This window comes from Dermacentor silvarum, chromosome 10 (assembly GCF_013339745.2).
Source record: "Dermacentor silvarum isolate Dsil-2018 chromosome 10, BIME_Dsil_1.4, whole genome shotgun sequence".
NCBI classification, from domain to species: Eukaryota; Metazoa; Arthropoda; class Arachnida; order Ixodida; family Ixodidae; genus Dermacentor; species Dermacentor silvarum.
The window spans coordinates 30,112,078-30,128,591 of NC_051163.1; the positions used below are offsets into that span (position 1 = coordinate 30,112,078).

The following is a 16,514-nucleotide window of genomic DNA, read 5'->3' on the forward strand; positions in this document are numbered from 1 at the left end:
CACATCACTGAACCAGCTAATAGAGGACTGTAGTCGTGAGGAAGCAAACGTCAGGTCCAAGCAGCTACTGTAGGATGTGCCACGCAGAAACGTAGGAGAGCCATCGTTGATATTGACGAAATCCTGGGAGTGCATAAAGTCGGACAGGGCTTTGCCTCGGTTATTCATTACTGCACTTCCCCATTGGGGGTGATGAGCATTGAAGTCGCCCACAATAATATGAGGAGCTGTACAACTCTGGATTGCTGAAGACAGGTACGAGAAATCAATGTGATCTCTGGGTGGAATGTAGCCGCCGAGTATAGAGAAAACCCGTCCTTTAAGCGTTAACGTCAAGCAAATGTAGTGGTTCGTGTTATGGGGCTGTAGGACATGGCGGTAGTGTGAGATATCTCGGCGTATGCACACTAACACCTTGCTGGTTTCATCAGCTTCTCGACACCACAGCAATACATATCCAGAAAGGCGGAAAGCAGAAGGCATGTTGGGCTCACATATCACAATCACAGGGAAGCGGTATTTCTGGACGCGCTGTCGGAAGTCACTCAGGCGACCACGCAGACCTCGGGCATTCCACTGCATAACTACACTGCGACGTATGCGCATCGACACAGAGGAGGGGCTGTGTGGTAGCGCCATAACGAATTAGCGCAGTGCCGCCAAGAGCGGCTCAATTGCCTCCAAAAACTGAACAACAACCCTTGCTGTTGGCGTATTGAGGCCTGAAAGCAGCGTGCGCATGGAGTGTACAAGTTGTTTCAGAAGAAAGTTCACCTGCTGGCCTTCCGGCTTGTCCACATTGTCCGCTGGAACGGCATGGAATCTTGGACGCGTTGGTTCGACGACCTTGGATGATAGAGCAGGCCATTCAACATCAGAGGAGGTGGATAATATACCTGCATCTTTCTGAACCACCGTGGTAACATGGGGCGCTGCAGCAGGCGGTGTCTTATTCTGTAGCTCAAGACGTTGAGGCACCTGAGCAGAGAGTTTTTGTGACGGTGGCTCAGCCAAACTAGTGGCGTGTGACTTTGAGCGTCGGCTTCGGGAACGATGTTTGCGGCGACGAATCGACGCAGCCGCTTCTTGGTGACTTGAGTTGTCTTTTACCATCTTCTTCAGGATGAGCCTCTCGTTCTTCATCATAGGACAGTCTTTAGCCGTCGCCTCATGAGCACCGAAGCAGTTGGTACACTTGACAGTCTCTGTCGTGCAAGTATCATGCTGGTGTGAGCCGCCGCATCGACGGCAGGATATTTCGTTTCTGCAAACAGCACTCACGTGGCCAATCTTGTTGCATTTGTGGCATTGAACAGGCCTGGGAACATACAGACGGACAGGATGCCGCACATAGCCCACGTTGACGTGGGATGGGATAGAGTCGGTTACAAAAACTACTTTAACACACCGTGATCGGCCAAAACGATGGATGTCGACAATCCTGGCCGTAGAATTGATGAGTGTCCGCAGGTCACTGTCAGTTATTTCAGGATCTACATCTGTAATAACTCCAGTGGAAGTCCGTTTTCCATGAGAGAGATAGGGGCGGACCGGCATACCGCCTAACACTCCAATTTCTTTCAGCTTGTCCACCGACGCCTGAGATTTCACATCTACGGTAAGGACATTCTTCCATGCGTTGATTCTGACCTCTTGGACTTGTCCCGGAATCACCTGGTCGAAAAATTGGGTCAACCGCTGTCTGTTAATGGTATTTAAATTAGCCGTCTCTGTTGTGGCTACTAAAGCCACAGAAAACCCGTCAGGTGAGTCAACATTCTCTGTAGGCAACTCCCTCGCTGCTGATGTCCGGCGCAACACGCCAGGTTTGTCAACAGTCTTTGTAGTCGACTCACCAGCTGTTGATGTTCGGCGCAACTTCCTTTTCAGGCGGCGCGATTCAACAGGCGTGAAGCTGCTACTGTCGGAATCCATCTCAGTCACCGTGGAGTCATCCGCCGAATCTGGAAGCTCCACGTCGGTGACGGCCGTAGCAAAGAAGGCACCAGCTGGCCGAGCAGCAATTTGGTCGACTGCGTCGACGGGAAGCTGCACGGGACGTGTGCCCGCCATCCCGAAGGATGACGCGATCACTGTGGACACACAATATTAAAAAAACTACAGAAAAGTGAAACAGCCGAAAACACAGACGTTCTCTATCGCCACTTCTTCTTCTTCCTCTCGGTTGGGAGAAGTTCGTACACTTGGGAGAAGTTCGCCACTTCTTCTTCTTCCTCTCGGTTGGGAGAAGTTCGTACAGACCGCTATTGCTGGCTGTCCAAGAACCAAGACAAACATAACGCCAAACTCACAAAAAACAGCAGCCTCGTGGTCCTATGCCGCCAACTTCTCAATAAGTAGGTGTCCTTCCAAGCGTCTAGAACTCTCGTTTAGTAGCCGAGCACCTGGCCGGGAGTGCGCTTCTATTTAACCGGTAGGTACCCGGTGGCAGTGCTTGTCTGCCCCCCACAGCTGAGGCGGATGCACTGGTTATTTCACCAAAGCTGGGGTGGGACAGGTGGCGTCCAGAGACCCTCTCAAATGTCTATATAGAGCCCACTTTCGAAGTGAGAATCCATATAAACAACCGAGCGGCCAGGTCGTGGTACATCTCCACTCATTATAAAAAGACCGGTGGGTTTCTGGCGGCACTAGGATTCGAACCCGGTACCTCCCGCATATACGAGGCGCACGCTCTACCATTTTAGCACCGCTACGGTAAAAGGAGTAACTTAACCACCCCCGCTGTTAATGGAGTGTAAAAGGAGTATAACACGAGTAGGAGTGTACGCGCCGGCTGCGTGCACTCCTAATACCGTTATATTCAGGCTCCAACTATGAGTGGGACGATGTAGCGTATACTTTAACCCGGTTAGAGGTAGAAGTGTATGAGAAAATGTTCTCAATAATAGGTACAGGATTGTGGAACAATTTCACGAATACCAGTAAGACATTTCCGATGTATGGAAAGCCCTCCCATATATTTTGCGTTTTAATGCGGAACGGCGTCAAATTTATGTAAGTGCAAAATATTTCTCAAGCTTTCACGTATATAGGTGGGACTGAAGTGGAACAAGATTAACAGTGCAGTAAGCGGATTTTCCCCCCAACGTTTTTAGTCTTACCGAAATAGAAATCTATGAAACGATGGTCCATGTGCATGATCTCACCCCACACTTTTTAAATATATACGTGGAGCGTAGTTCCACAGAACGCGACAGTTACGTGTAACTGTTTTATTGCGATAGCAATTATATGGACACTTCAACCGGATTTCTGCCGTCGCCGTGAGGTTCCGTATAGATAAAATCTTCGCCGCGCGCCGTATGCCCGAGCGGAAGCGTGCGGGGACGCACGCTATCACGGAGAGCGAACACACTCAATCTCCCACGCGCAAGCAAGGAAGCAGGAAGCCAGCGCCGGAGGGAGCGGGGGCGGGGGGGGGGGGGGGGGGGGGCGCACTTTTACTCTGCCAACAACCGCGCTCGTCGCTCGCCCGCACCGTCTCTTATCTCCACACGGCTCTGACCGGTGTATGCGCTGTGCATTCGCCGCTCAGTTTCCGTTGCAGCGATAGACCGCACGTACCCTCGCCCGCTGCGGCGTATGCGCTTGCTGCCAGCATTTTGACAGTCGTTGTCTGCAGTCATTCAGTGTGATCTATTCATGTTTGTTTGTGTGCGCTCACACTACGCTTGCTCATTCAGTTAGTAATAGTCGGGCCACATTTTCCAACGCACGCTACACATGCAATGCTGCCCGGATCGGCAGTGCAGCGCTACAGGTGTGTCCCTTCGCACGCGCTGCTCACGGGAAGCGCTTCTCATCAACACCACCGTTTCACACGCGCCTTCTCGTGGTCATCGAGTCTCTCTTCATGTCGGTCTACTTACGCCGCAGCACACCTGCTTACTTAATCAGCTCATGCTTACTACAATTCATATTGCTACCAAAGCCACTCACCTTACTACGTATGACATTGCTGTGTTGCTATCGCATTCATTGCTTTGCCCTTAGGGCGAAACTGTGACATCTTTGTCAGTAAACTAGCGTCTCGTATCCCGAACAGTTTTGGACACATAACGGGAAAATGGCTTACGTGCGCGCACATTCTGTGACGAAAGCTTTATATATATATATATATATATATATATATATATATATATATATATATATATGCGTTGGCCGTGTTCTTGTTCGAGAGAGCGCGAGATGCTTCCTTTGCCCAACACGGAGGCGTCATTGGCAACCAACAGAATGTGGTCTCTGCTTTTGGTTGACGTAAACACACACACGCACACTCAGACACACGCGCACACACAGACACGCACACACACGTACTACAACATACTAAAAGCAGTACTACAAGCGCGCCTAAAATCGCCCCACCGATTTCCGCAAGCCCTTGCTTGCAGCGTAAACGGCGTCGTGGAACCACTGTTAAAACTCCCTAATATATAGAAAGCGCACCGCGGACACGATTTCGATAGCTAAAGAGGCATAATTTATCACCTCCGCATTCGCACCCATACGCCGCGCCTGAAATCGCCCCACCGATTTCCGCAAGCGCTTGCTTGCAGCGTAAACGGTGTTGTGGACGCGCTGCTAAAACTTCCTAATATATAAAAAGCGCACCGCGGACAAGATTTCGATAGTTAAAGAGGCATACTTTATGACCTCCGGATTCTCACCCAGACGCCGCACTTTTTCCCACAGGGCCGGCCCTTCTGCCTCGTCCGGCGAAACCAGCGCCACCTAGTCCCTACGTACCCCGTGTCCAGAAAGAGCCACGAAGCACGGGACCGGCACACATCAAACTCAATTAGCGCAGTACGCCGCCGCGGAGGTAAGTCACGCGGTCATTACCGGACCATCGCCCCGCAGCAGTCGGCCAGGCCCGGTCTACACGCGCGATGCGGCCATATGCCACGCTCAGTGCATCGTCGCGCGACGCTCTGTGGCTTCTACCCCGCCCCCCTTCGCCCCCACCCGACTACCCGTCCGGGGTGGTCCCGGGGTCGTGACCCCCGCCTAATGACGACCCCTTCGCAGTCCCTGGCAGACATGGCCTTTATACTTGGCCTGATGCGCCGTGAAGCGTCCCGAAATGCTGCGCAAACTTCTGATGCACTCCCGTTTCGAACGACCTCCTCCCCCCCCCCCCCCCTCCACTTCAAAGCAACCACTCCCCCTGTACTTCTCTTCGCATACATATATGTTCTTTTGCATTAAGCGCTCGCGTGTGGGTGATTTATTCAATAACCATTTACGTGCGATGTAATTTTCTCTTGCATATATCTCCATTATTACGGAAGTTTTCTTCCGTCTACGCCGAGTTTCGTGCAGCCCCCCCCCCCCCTTTTTTTTTTTTAATGTTCAATTTTTTTTTTGTTTTTATGCCATTCGAGGACCTCCAAACGCAGGGTGTGCCTTTGGTGGAAGAAGAAAGGGGTTGTGAGGTTTCTTCCGCGCTCCGACAATTGCTGGCACGTGACTTGAGTGTAATGGCGTTTACCGCCACTTGGTCGACTAGAATTTTCCAATGGCTACCTGGCCATTGCGGGATCAGTGGAAACGATCTCGCTGACAAAGCTGCTCGAGAGTCACATCAAGAACAACACAGCGTTCCCATTCCTCTTTCCAGGACAGACGCTGGAAGGCAGCTTCGTCACCTGGCACGCAAGCTATCTTTAACAGAGTGGAACACCCCAAATATAAGGCGCATGAGGCTACACGAACTGAACCCTTCGCTCGAACTCCGACCTCCACCTGGGATTCACCGACGTGAGGCATCGCTTCTATACCGGCTGTGGTTGGGAGTGGCTTTCACGAAGGCGTACTGCGCTTTGATTGGAATAACCGAAAGTGCCACGTGCGATGTCTGCGGCAGCGAAGAGAACATAGAACATTTATTGTGTCACTGCGATCGATTTCAGTCGGAAAGACAAACTTTATCGAACGCATTGCGACGACTTGAAGATCGACCGTTGTCCGTGCAGGTGCTCCTTGGAGACCGTCCCCATCGCTCGTCCGCCCACAAAACTGTGAAGGCACTGTTGTCTTTCTTGAGGACAACTGGCCTATGTGAACGCCTTTGAATTGCTCAGGCCCTCCGCGTGCGTGCGCGAGCTCACCGTGTCCTCCCCCCCCCCCTCCTCTCTCTATCTCATCTTTCTATTCCCTCTTTCCCGTCCCCCAGAGTAGGGTAGCCAACCAGACGCATTTCTGGTTAACATCCCTGCCTTCTCTTTCTCTCCTCCTCCTCCTCCTCCTGGTGGACTAGAAGGGTAGTGCACGTTCATTGGACGTTCGTGTAATGAATGAAAAAGCTCAACGAGGACATTCAAAACGATGCTTTACGGAAACGCAATATTCTGTTCGAGGGGCGAGACGTATTCGCGTGATCCTGCTTCGCCTTTTGCCGTGGGCCACATTCTACAGAGATAGCTGTAGGGACGTTCGTGCTACAGCGATAGCTGTGGGGACGACTCTTATCGGAACTTTAGGAAAACACCGTACTATGTTTGACATAGTAGAGTCGCTAGCAACCAAATCGTGTTCTTACGGGATTGCATAAGAAATTGCTGACTTGGCAAGCGCATTGTCATTACATGAAGTTTCTGTAAGTAATATCGTTCAATAAAGAGGGCCAAACTCATATCGCTTGTGGGAAGTTTGACGTCGTGCTTCTGGCGCCAAGGATGCGCATGTGGTGCATCTCTGCTACAGACATGTCAAGAAAATGAGTCAACATTATACGGATACCACGCACTGCGATGAGAATTGATATAAGCAAAGATATCCTTGCTGTTTGCTTTGATTGACGATAATTAGTAGTGATGTTCATGGCGAACGTGTAATTTCTTCAGCGTTTAGTCGAATTAGTTGAATACGCGAGTGGTGAGTTGATGTTAAACGTTAACTGGCGTGCACCACTGCTGTTTGTCTGCGCAGTACGCAGAGCACGCAGGAAGACGTATTTGCTTCAATCGTTGTGCGGCGCCATTGTTCATAACCTTTGAGAGAATTCAGCATTGTCATTGCCTCTCATGACACATCGTTTCGTGGCAGAAGTTTTGGCAGAATTATTAGGCTGTACGTGCCAAAACTGCAACCGGATTTTGAGGCGCGCCGTAGTAGTGAACTCAGGGTTAATTTTGACACCCTGGTGTTCTTCAACGTGCACCTAAACCTGAGTGCACGAGCGTATTCGTATTTCGCTCCCGTCCAAATGCGGCTGCCGTGGTTCGGGATCAAACCCACGACCTCGAGCAATCCCATAACCGCAAAGCTACCGCGGCGAGCACACAAGTGGAGCCGCTTCCGTAGTGTCGCCTAGACACTACGGGGATTTAATGCTGCTATGCGCGAGCACGCCCTGCGTCAGTTGTCCGCTTGACAAATTTGCATGGGGCTTATTTGTCAGGAATAGCAAAAACGTACAGTATCGTACTTTCAGTTTGCCCGCAACTGCCGTCGTGCATATAGTAGCAGCATTCCTTGCCTTCTCACGTCGCCTTTTCCCTGCCCCGCCCTATCCGCCTGTATGGGAACTGCGAGCGAAGAGTGGCAAGTCCTTTCGCGACTGCACCGGTTCTGCCCATTCTCTGCCTCCTTCTCTATTCCTCCTCTCTACCAATATATCTACCTCTCCTCAGAGTCCTGGACTTACACGTTAGTAGAACGATAAGCGCTGCAGTTTCTGCAATGAGTTCTCGGGGGGTCACGGATAGTTACAGCTGTCAAGAGGCTAATGTGACGACGCCTAGGGAGCTCCAAAGGGCATTGTGCACATGCGACGCGATGAAAAGATCCAAGCGGGTTTCTCTCGTACCCTTTCCTCTCTGTACCTTCCTGAGGTATCGAGTATGCTCGCCATCCTGTGCGCTGCGACTTCATTCACCAGCCGCCACCTCCAGCCTGCTCTACGCCCTACCGCTGATCACCCTCTCACCAACACGGCTGAGGCGTCTGGAGCAGCTCCACCGAGGCTTCATCAGGAGCGTGCTGGGGCTGCCCCGGTCCTCACAGATAGCGGTAACGCTTGCAGAGACGGGAGCGTGGCCTCTGTCTCTCCTGCTGCAGCAGCGTGGCTTGCTACACATTGACAGGCTGGCCCACGCCCCTGGCGGAGAGCCCCTGCTAACCCGCCTGGTGAGCCGACCCTCCTCCAGAATGGGGAGCCTGGTCGAGTCCTACCATTCAGTGGTCGGCCAGGTACCACCAGCGGTGCGACTACCGCTACCACCACACGAGAGGCCCGCTGGAGGGACTTCGCTGGAGGGACACTCAAAGATCTCCTTCTCGGCCAGCTTCTCCGCTGCTGAGATGGCGGGCCTCCACCTGGCCGTGGACCTGCTGGCAGCAGACCCTCCTGGAGTACCTGTGGCAGTGGCCAGCGACTCGAGAGCAGCACTCCAAGCCGTGTGTCTCCCAGAGAAGGCTGGCTTCAGTGCAGCCCTCTTGGTGACCAAGTTTCACACCCTCGGCGCCAGTGGCACCGATGTCGCGTTGCACTAGATTCTTGAGCACGTGGGAAGCTCGGGCAATGAAGAGGCAGATGCTCTGGCAAAAGAGGCACACGGCATGGACATGGCACTGAGCCCGGCAGTCGTTGCTTCAGACTACTCCAGGAGCAACCTGCAGCGACTGCTGCTCAACTGTCACCCCGAGGCACGCGTGCCGAGGCGGAGTCCCCCGACACGGCTGCCAGGCCGGGGACTGACAAGAAGGGAGAGATCCTTACTGCTACGTCTACAGATTGGCTGTTGCTGGAGAGCCGCCCGGAGCTTCCGCCTGGGTAGAACTGACTCACCAGCCTGCACACAGTGCGGGGCAGACGAAACAGTGGAGCATCCCCTGTGTTTCTGCTCCGCACTCAACCAGCACCGTACCACGATGGTGGCTCTACTACGCCACATGGGCCTGCCTTCAGCCTCCAGCACGGGCCTGCTCTTCCCAACCCACAGTTCCAGCAGGATATTCACGGTGGTACTCAGCTGCCTTGCTAATTCGATGCTGGCAGACCGACTGTAAGGACGCCCTGTCCGAGACGAGGACCACTACCCTCCCCCCCCCCTCTATCCCTTTTATACTTTCTCTCCCCCCATTCCCCGGCCCTCAGATGCTGCGCCGTGCTCCCTACAAGGGCTGCAGAAACACGCATCTTTTCTACCAGACAACCTCTACCTCCCTCCTCTCTACCACGCTCCTTCCATGTACATACACGCTATTAACTAACCCCGAAACAGCGTGCAAGACAGCAACAGTAGTGTAAAAGTCGATAGAAGAGACAAAGAAAGCTTCGATTTAAAAATAATTCCCCTTATTGAGATTGTCAGTTCGAAACGAACACAGTCATCTGCAAGTGTTGGTTTACCTGCAGACAGGAAGCGAATATCCAATCGTGCTCAATAACGGTACGCATGACATATGTGTGATAAGAAGCTTATAGCAGGTGCATTCTGACTGCGTAAAAATAGAATTCGCACTATACTGTTCATGAACCATGTTCATGATCACATAGCAACGAGCGGTTATTGGAGAGACTGATATTTTGCCCGTGAGGAGAAATAAATGGTGAAGGTGATAGCGTTTTCCACAAACTAACAATAACAGCCTGTGGGGCGCAGTTCGTGCTCAGCGAAACAATGTGCTCACGTATTATTTTACATTCTCGCAATTTGTTGGCAAGCTTGTTGTCACTTGGAATACAACGATTCGAAATCCTTGGGTATCAGCACCGCACTGTCACGTTGCATGGTAGGTTGAATTAATTCGTAGAATTAATGAATATCCATATGTCGAAGCAATCCGTTTCTTCGTTTGTTTTCTTATTCGTTATTTCTTTCTTTTTTTTTTTTACAGTGGTTCAAGTGAACTTGTTCTGTGCGACAGCTTTGTCACGACTCTTTCTGGGAAAGAGAATTTGAATTATTTGCGTGAATTCTCTCTAAAGTTCTTTGCGTATGTCTATCTAACTTGATTTTCGCTTTCTCTTTGTAATCGCAAGCCGGAACAGATTAATTTGCATGCGCCTCTGACAGGCTTCACCATAGCCTTTATAAATTGAACAATAGAAATTGAAATGAGTGTTGACAAACGGCGAAATGGTCGACACTCGCATCTTTTGGATCCCGCTACGTTTTTCTGTGAACCACAGATTATCGAATGTCACTTGATACTGACAAGCGATCTTACACTCTTGTTTGTGGCGTGCCATCATGACGTCAGTGAAAGTGACATGTGACTATGCTTGGGTTTCCGGCCACCGCTTGCAACCATCGTTGCCTTGGTGTGCAAACTCCATAGAGTGTCTCGCAGGGGCAGCTCCAGACCTGGGAGGAGGGGCTCATCAAAACGCAACATGAACAAAGAGAAGGAGACAATGTGGTTGACTATGCACCATGACGATGTCATATGTCAAAATATGTACCAGCATATCTCCGGGGATAGGGATGACGGGATGTAGGCCCCCAAATCACGTCTATGGATCCAGCAGGGACGTCTTGAGGTTCTCTATCCTCCAGCCACAGATTTGATGCCATAAATTTTAAGTGTCAACACAAGCTCTGCTTTTGCGATAAATTTTTGCTCGCGAACAAGTTGTCGCGCTTCTCAGATTACAAGCGATGGCCACCATAGTACTCCGAAACCATGGCCTAAGAGGCCGCGTCCCGCCACGCATTGTGCAGGCAGTCCTTGCAGCAGCTATGTGCAGAGAAGCGGTGAGCTTAAGTAATCTCTAAATAAATTGCTGTTCTCGGGGCAGCAAGTATGAAGAAATCTGCAGGGAGACACAGATAATTGCCAAAATGCGCTTCTCCACACATCTTCTATTTTTTTTTTGACTAAAACAATACGGCGTTCCTAGGACGGGAATCGGAACCAAATTGTGAGCGCGCTCACCTTAGCTTACTACGAAAACACCGGTCGCAAGTGTCCACGGGTGTTGCAAGAAGGTCCGTTCAGCCAGCTTAAGAATGATGGTTAGTGCCCGGATTCGCCCAAAATTTCGTCCTTCTGGCCTTCTGGCTTCAAACGACATTGTGATTTTTGTGAATTGAATATATTCATCAAGATATGTTGTTGTAAATGCCACCAAACCTAAATGATTATGATTGTACGCAGTGTCTGATTGCCTCCGTATATTTATTAAAAACAATGTCACTGCTTAAAAATTTAGGTCAGCAGAGGCAGATAAAGCGCAAGGCAATAAAGTAACAAGAACGTCTGCAGTCATAAGCAGGAACGTTAGACTAATCCATGTACTCATCCATCCCATGTACTCATCCATCCATGTACTCATATTGTACTGATTTATTGTGCTCATATTAGCCCATTTATTCCATTGGCAGCTGGACGATCACTGTGCCGGAATTACTTCTAATGATTTCAGTACGAAACTCCGCAATCGATGCCACCCTCCATTCCACCGTCCAATTAAAGCTCTCACAACTGTCTGTCAGCTTCGACAACGCTGCGAATGGGAAATCGGTCACGTTGATGTAGGGCAAGCAAGGTGGAAGTGAAAGCCGGTTTACGAAATCGAAGTTTTGCGCATGGGTTGACTTTTCCGTCTCGTACAGTTGCTGTAACGACGCCCGAACTTAGAAAAAACGTGCTTGCCTCCTAAGTATTAGTCACTCAACATCGGTCTCCTTGCGACCTTGAAGTGAGTAGCCATTGTTAACGGTGTCTGAGCTGTGCAGTTCCGCCGACCCGTCGGCTGTCATCTCTGTCAGCGTGACAATAGCGTCACTTCGTCTTCTGACTAAGCTTTTCCTCTTTAACTAAATGAGCCTATATTTGCCTTATATCCAGCAAATAGCCAGAACACGTTGGCAAGCATGTGGATTACTGGGGTTCTTGGCAGAATTGTAGAAGATCCCAGGTGCAAGGTACTGATGACGCAGGCCTTCACTGCTTTGGAGGGCCCAAGTGACTGATTCTCTGCAAACAGATTTCTTGTCCATTGCAAAAGGCTCCTTAATTGCGAAAACTATACATGAAATAGCGCGATCAAGGATTCTCAGTGAATACACTTCTTCTCTGATGAACTCAGTCTGACCATTGTAAAAGTCGTGAACACACTAGACCAAGCAAAGATTTTCATTGACGACATTTCCATTTGACAATGTATCACTACAGGTAAGTGCGTTTTTTTTTCTCTCATAAAATCATAAAAAAGAAGGATTCCATGCTTACCACTCCTCTGTTTTTGCTGAAATATTGCATGATCGCATTTTACTGGTCCTAGTCGTTCAATATAATACTTTGCACTTTTGCTTGCCTGGTTGGTCAAAAAGAAAAAAAAAACTTTAAATTTGCCTTCATCTGCACCTCTCGGGGTGGGCGATGTTTAAAACATGGCGGTTATGTCACTTCCACCGTCTGCAATACGGCCAAGCATGCCCTTCGAGATTGGTATTGTTACTCGCTGGGGTATAATATGCAATGTGAGAGGCCTAGACGAAGGTGAATTTGCATTGATTTCTTGATAAATCAGGTAAGTATCAGTGCTAAGTGTTATATTAAACAATTCAAACCATATAATTCGAACTTGTTGCAAATTTGGAGCACGAACAGAGGAATGGTAAGAGCACAATCCTTTTTCAATTATTTTAAGAGAAAGACACCCGCCCCTGCATGCCATCTCATGTTCATCTCGTCTTGTTTGTGCCACTTCATAATTTTAATAGCTCTGAACCATGATGTAGCATGTAATCAATATGTGATTATAAAGGAACACTGATCTCCTTTATTGTAGCACTTATGTACGAACTTGTCGAAACAGGAATTCTCATTAAGTGCACGATTTCCCAGTTGAGTATGGCTATTGTAGTCGTGACAGGTATAAACAACCTAGCGCAAGCAAAGGTTATAATTAATTTTTCCAATTGAAGATGATCTCGTAATCGTAACAGCTTTGAATCAACTAGTTCCGGCAATGCATCTAATAAGACCATTTTTCTTTCTAATTGAAAAAAAAGGATAGCACCCACTTTAGGGGCGGGAATGTGAACCCAGTAGCCAAAACTACACTTATCAATGAAAATTAACATTATTATTATTAGTCACGTGAACTTATGTACAAACATCACAAAGATAAAGAAAAACGGGCTAGCAATTGTCTCCTAAAAGGAACACCACGCCCGCACATTTGCAGATGAGATAAAAAGAAAAAAAAAAGATAACGAAAATGATATATAGGAAGAGAAGAGAAGAAAAAAAAAACATTACACATTCACCCATAGATACCAGCGTTACAGACAAGAGTCAAGCCCTGTGGTTAAGAAACATTTCAGTACAGCTTTACATCTGCAGCAGAACGGATAGTTGGGCGAGTTGGTACGCATTCATAGTGAAATATTTAGCGCGCACAATCGACAAGGATACAGTGAAGGGGGACACACGAGCGCTTACTCACAACTGTTTATTTTCGGAAAGATACAGAACATAAATACCCGAGCTATCTGCACTGAGCATGTGCAACAAGAGTCGTCAGTATAAACAGAAACAGATTAAAAACGGATTAAAAAGGTTCAATCAGTATTCAAAAATGCAAATTCTCTGTCAGTAATTGCAACCGATGGTTGACTTATGCATTTTTCAGTACATTTTTGATATGGAACCTGTGGCCAAGGACAACATAGGACAAACAGGTTGGTGCATAAACACCCGTCTAAAAGAACATGAACGTTCTCTCGGTAAAGAAAATAATTCACACTTGTCGAACCACTGTAATCTATGTCATTGTGATCCGGTATGTTTTGACACTGACATTTTGTTTTAAGATAAAAACTAAATAACACGTGAAATAACCGAAGCGTTCCAAATGCATAAGTCAACCATCTGTTGCAATTACTGACAAAGAATTTGCATTTTTGAATACTGGTTGAACCTTTTTAATCGGTTTTTAATCTGTTTCTGTTTATACTGACGACTCTTGTTGCACATTCTCAGTGCAGATAGCTGGGGTATTTATGTTCTGTATCTTTCCGAAAATAAACAGTTGTGAGTAAGCGCTCTTGTGTCCCCCTTCACTGTGTCCTTGTCGATTGTGCGCGCTAAATATTTCACTACGAAAATTTTACATCTTTTCCATTGGTAATAGTCCAAAACAAGAGAGAAGTTCTCAGGAAGACGGCAGCTTGAAGTGATTAAGTGTTTGACAAAGGAATATCGCTGAAGCCAACGCTTCGACAAACGGACCTGTCTCCATCAGGTCAGAGAAGTGCCCTTGGGACGGGGGGCCTTCTGGATGTGCCAGTGGTTGGCTCTAGCGACACACCTCGTCAGACCACCGTTGGCAACTATGTGCCTCTGCGTTGTTTGAGGCACTTCGTAATTGTGACAACTATGAACTAGGCGCTTCAAGCAAACGATTCTCATTGAAGCGTCACGAGCGTCCCTGGACAGCTTCCTGTCTCTGCACAGACTTCGCACAAACTTTAAAAATTAAATTATGGGGTTCTACGTGCCAAAACCACGATCTGATTATGAGCCACGCCGTAGTGGGGTACTCCGGAAATTTGGACCACCTGGGGTTCTTTAACGTGCACCTAAATCTAACTACACGGGTGTTTTCGCATTTCGCCCCCATCGAAATGCGGCCGCCGTGGCCGGGATTCGATCCCGCGTCCTCGTGCTCAGCAGCTGAACACCATAGCCACTGAGCAACCAGGGCAAGTTCGCACAAACTTTCTTTAACTTTTATTGCGGTAGCAATTAAATGGACACTTGAAGCGGATTCTCGCCTTCGGCGTCGGCGTCGCCGTGAGGTTCGACACACATTTAGGTATATGTATGCTATATGCCATGTTTGTTTTCAACGGTAGGTCTCCCTTCGGCCTACGGTGTCGCTGCAGAGCACGACCACAGTTCAGGAGCCGTTCATATACTATAAAATGCGCGCCGGCGTCAACGTGCGGCTCCAAAAGCAAGAAGCTTTCTTCTTAAAACGCATTCTCTGTTCTCGCTTGTTTGTTTGTCTTTTTTTTTTTTCGTCTGTGGCACGAACTCTCTCTCAGACTCTGTCGTCTGCTAACTTTCGCTACCATCACCGTCATTTGCACGATGTGGAAATCTGGCGGTCACGTTCTTTCATCTACATTAGCGTGCTTTACGCACACGCCTTCGCCTTGGATGCACGGCGCAGACAAAAAATGCACCACTACAAAAGACGAAAGAGACAGGGGCGAAAATTTCAATGTGAGGTGATACTTTTCTTTCGTTTTCTTGTCCTCGCGGTTGAATTTTTTTTTCTTCGAAACCCTCGATTCTCGAAGGACAACAAACCCAGAGGCCACATCAGTGCAAGATGTTTCTTTTGCGCACGCGCTGTAGTGGAACAGTGCAAAAATAAAAAAAAATTAGGGAATGCAAGTACAACGTGAGCGATCATGAAAGAAACGGGAATGAAAATGAATGTAGAAAAGAAGGAACGTTGGATGAAAAAAAAAGTAGAAAGAAAAGTTAGTCTCCGTCCGAGTCTTCAAGCGTGGCGAGACGATGGGACGAGGAAAGGTCAGTGTCGCCGGGGCATTCTTTTAAAGAGGCCAGTGTTCCCACAGCACGACTCGACACAAATCAAAAAAGAAAGTAAAAATAGAATGCAACGAGTACGTCGAGACGGCGTAATGCGTTGCGGACGTCGTGCGATATGGTTCTCAAAGTGAGCTCCTTGAGTTCTCGAGCGTAATACGAAGGAACGTCATCGGCATAGTTCAGGGACTATTACGACACTCCCCTCGTATTTCGGCGGTTGTTCGCTTTTGCCGCGGCGGCGACGGCGAAAATGACAAAGCGCTCACGATGGATTTATGAGCGCCGGCGCCTTGGAGTCGAGCGCACGCCTTCGGAATTGCAAGAAGAATGCGCGGCACCCTCATACATTACAAGAAACGAGTTTTGACAGTTTGTTGAGTTTCCGGCAGACTTCTTGTAGACTGCGTTGATGTCTCATAGTCTCGTTCGCTTTTTTTTTTTAAATAGGCAATGTCCATGCACTACGTTTAGATTTGCTTTCTACTGAATTTCTCACGTTCAAGTAGTCTAGCTGAACGACCCTACCACAACAGCCATTTCTGAGTGTGCGTTTGTTTCTGGCCCTTTCCTTTTGTGCGTGTGCATAGCTTTTCCCGGTTTTCTGTTCGTTTTTATTTCTATTTACCCTCTTTTGCAGTGCAGGGTAGCCAACCGAATGTTTGTCCCCCGTTTAACCTGCCTGCTTTACGCATTCCATTTCTTTCCCTTTGTCATGTAGGCATTGCGTTATTTCACGTCCCTTTGGACAGACGAGCTCTATCACCTCTCTAACGAGAAACGTTGACAAGAAAGTATGTTTTCTTCGTTCAATATGTTGACTACGACTTTTGGATGGTATGCTTGCTGAAAGTAAACATATATTAGTACACAAGAAGCTTGAAGCCATAATGGCACAAACTCTGCGTAGACGCGGTCACTTCGCATTCTCTAATGCTGGTTCCTTTAATTAAACAATTACGAATAAT

The 16,514-nt window shown here is 48.5% G+C and overlaps 1 long non-coding RNA gene across 1 annotated transcript in view; it reads left to right on the forward strand.

Annotated features, from left to right (window-relative positions):
* LOC125940817 (uncharacterized) overlaps window positions 1–16,514 on the forward strand; it is a 70,239-nt gene that overhangs the window by 15,956 nt on the left and 37,769 nt on the right. Inside the window, exon 2 of the long non-coding RNA XR_007464026.1 lies at window positions 4,717–4,846. This is a non-coding gene — a long non-coding RNA (uncharacterized LOC125940817). The remainder of the gene's footprint in view (window positions 1–4,716; window positions 4,847–16,514) is intronic.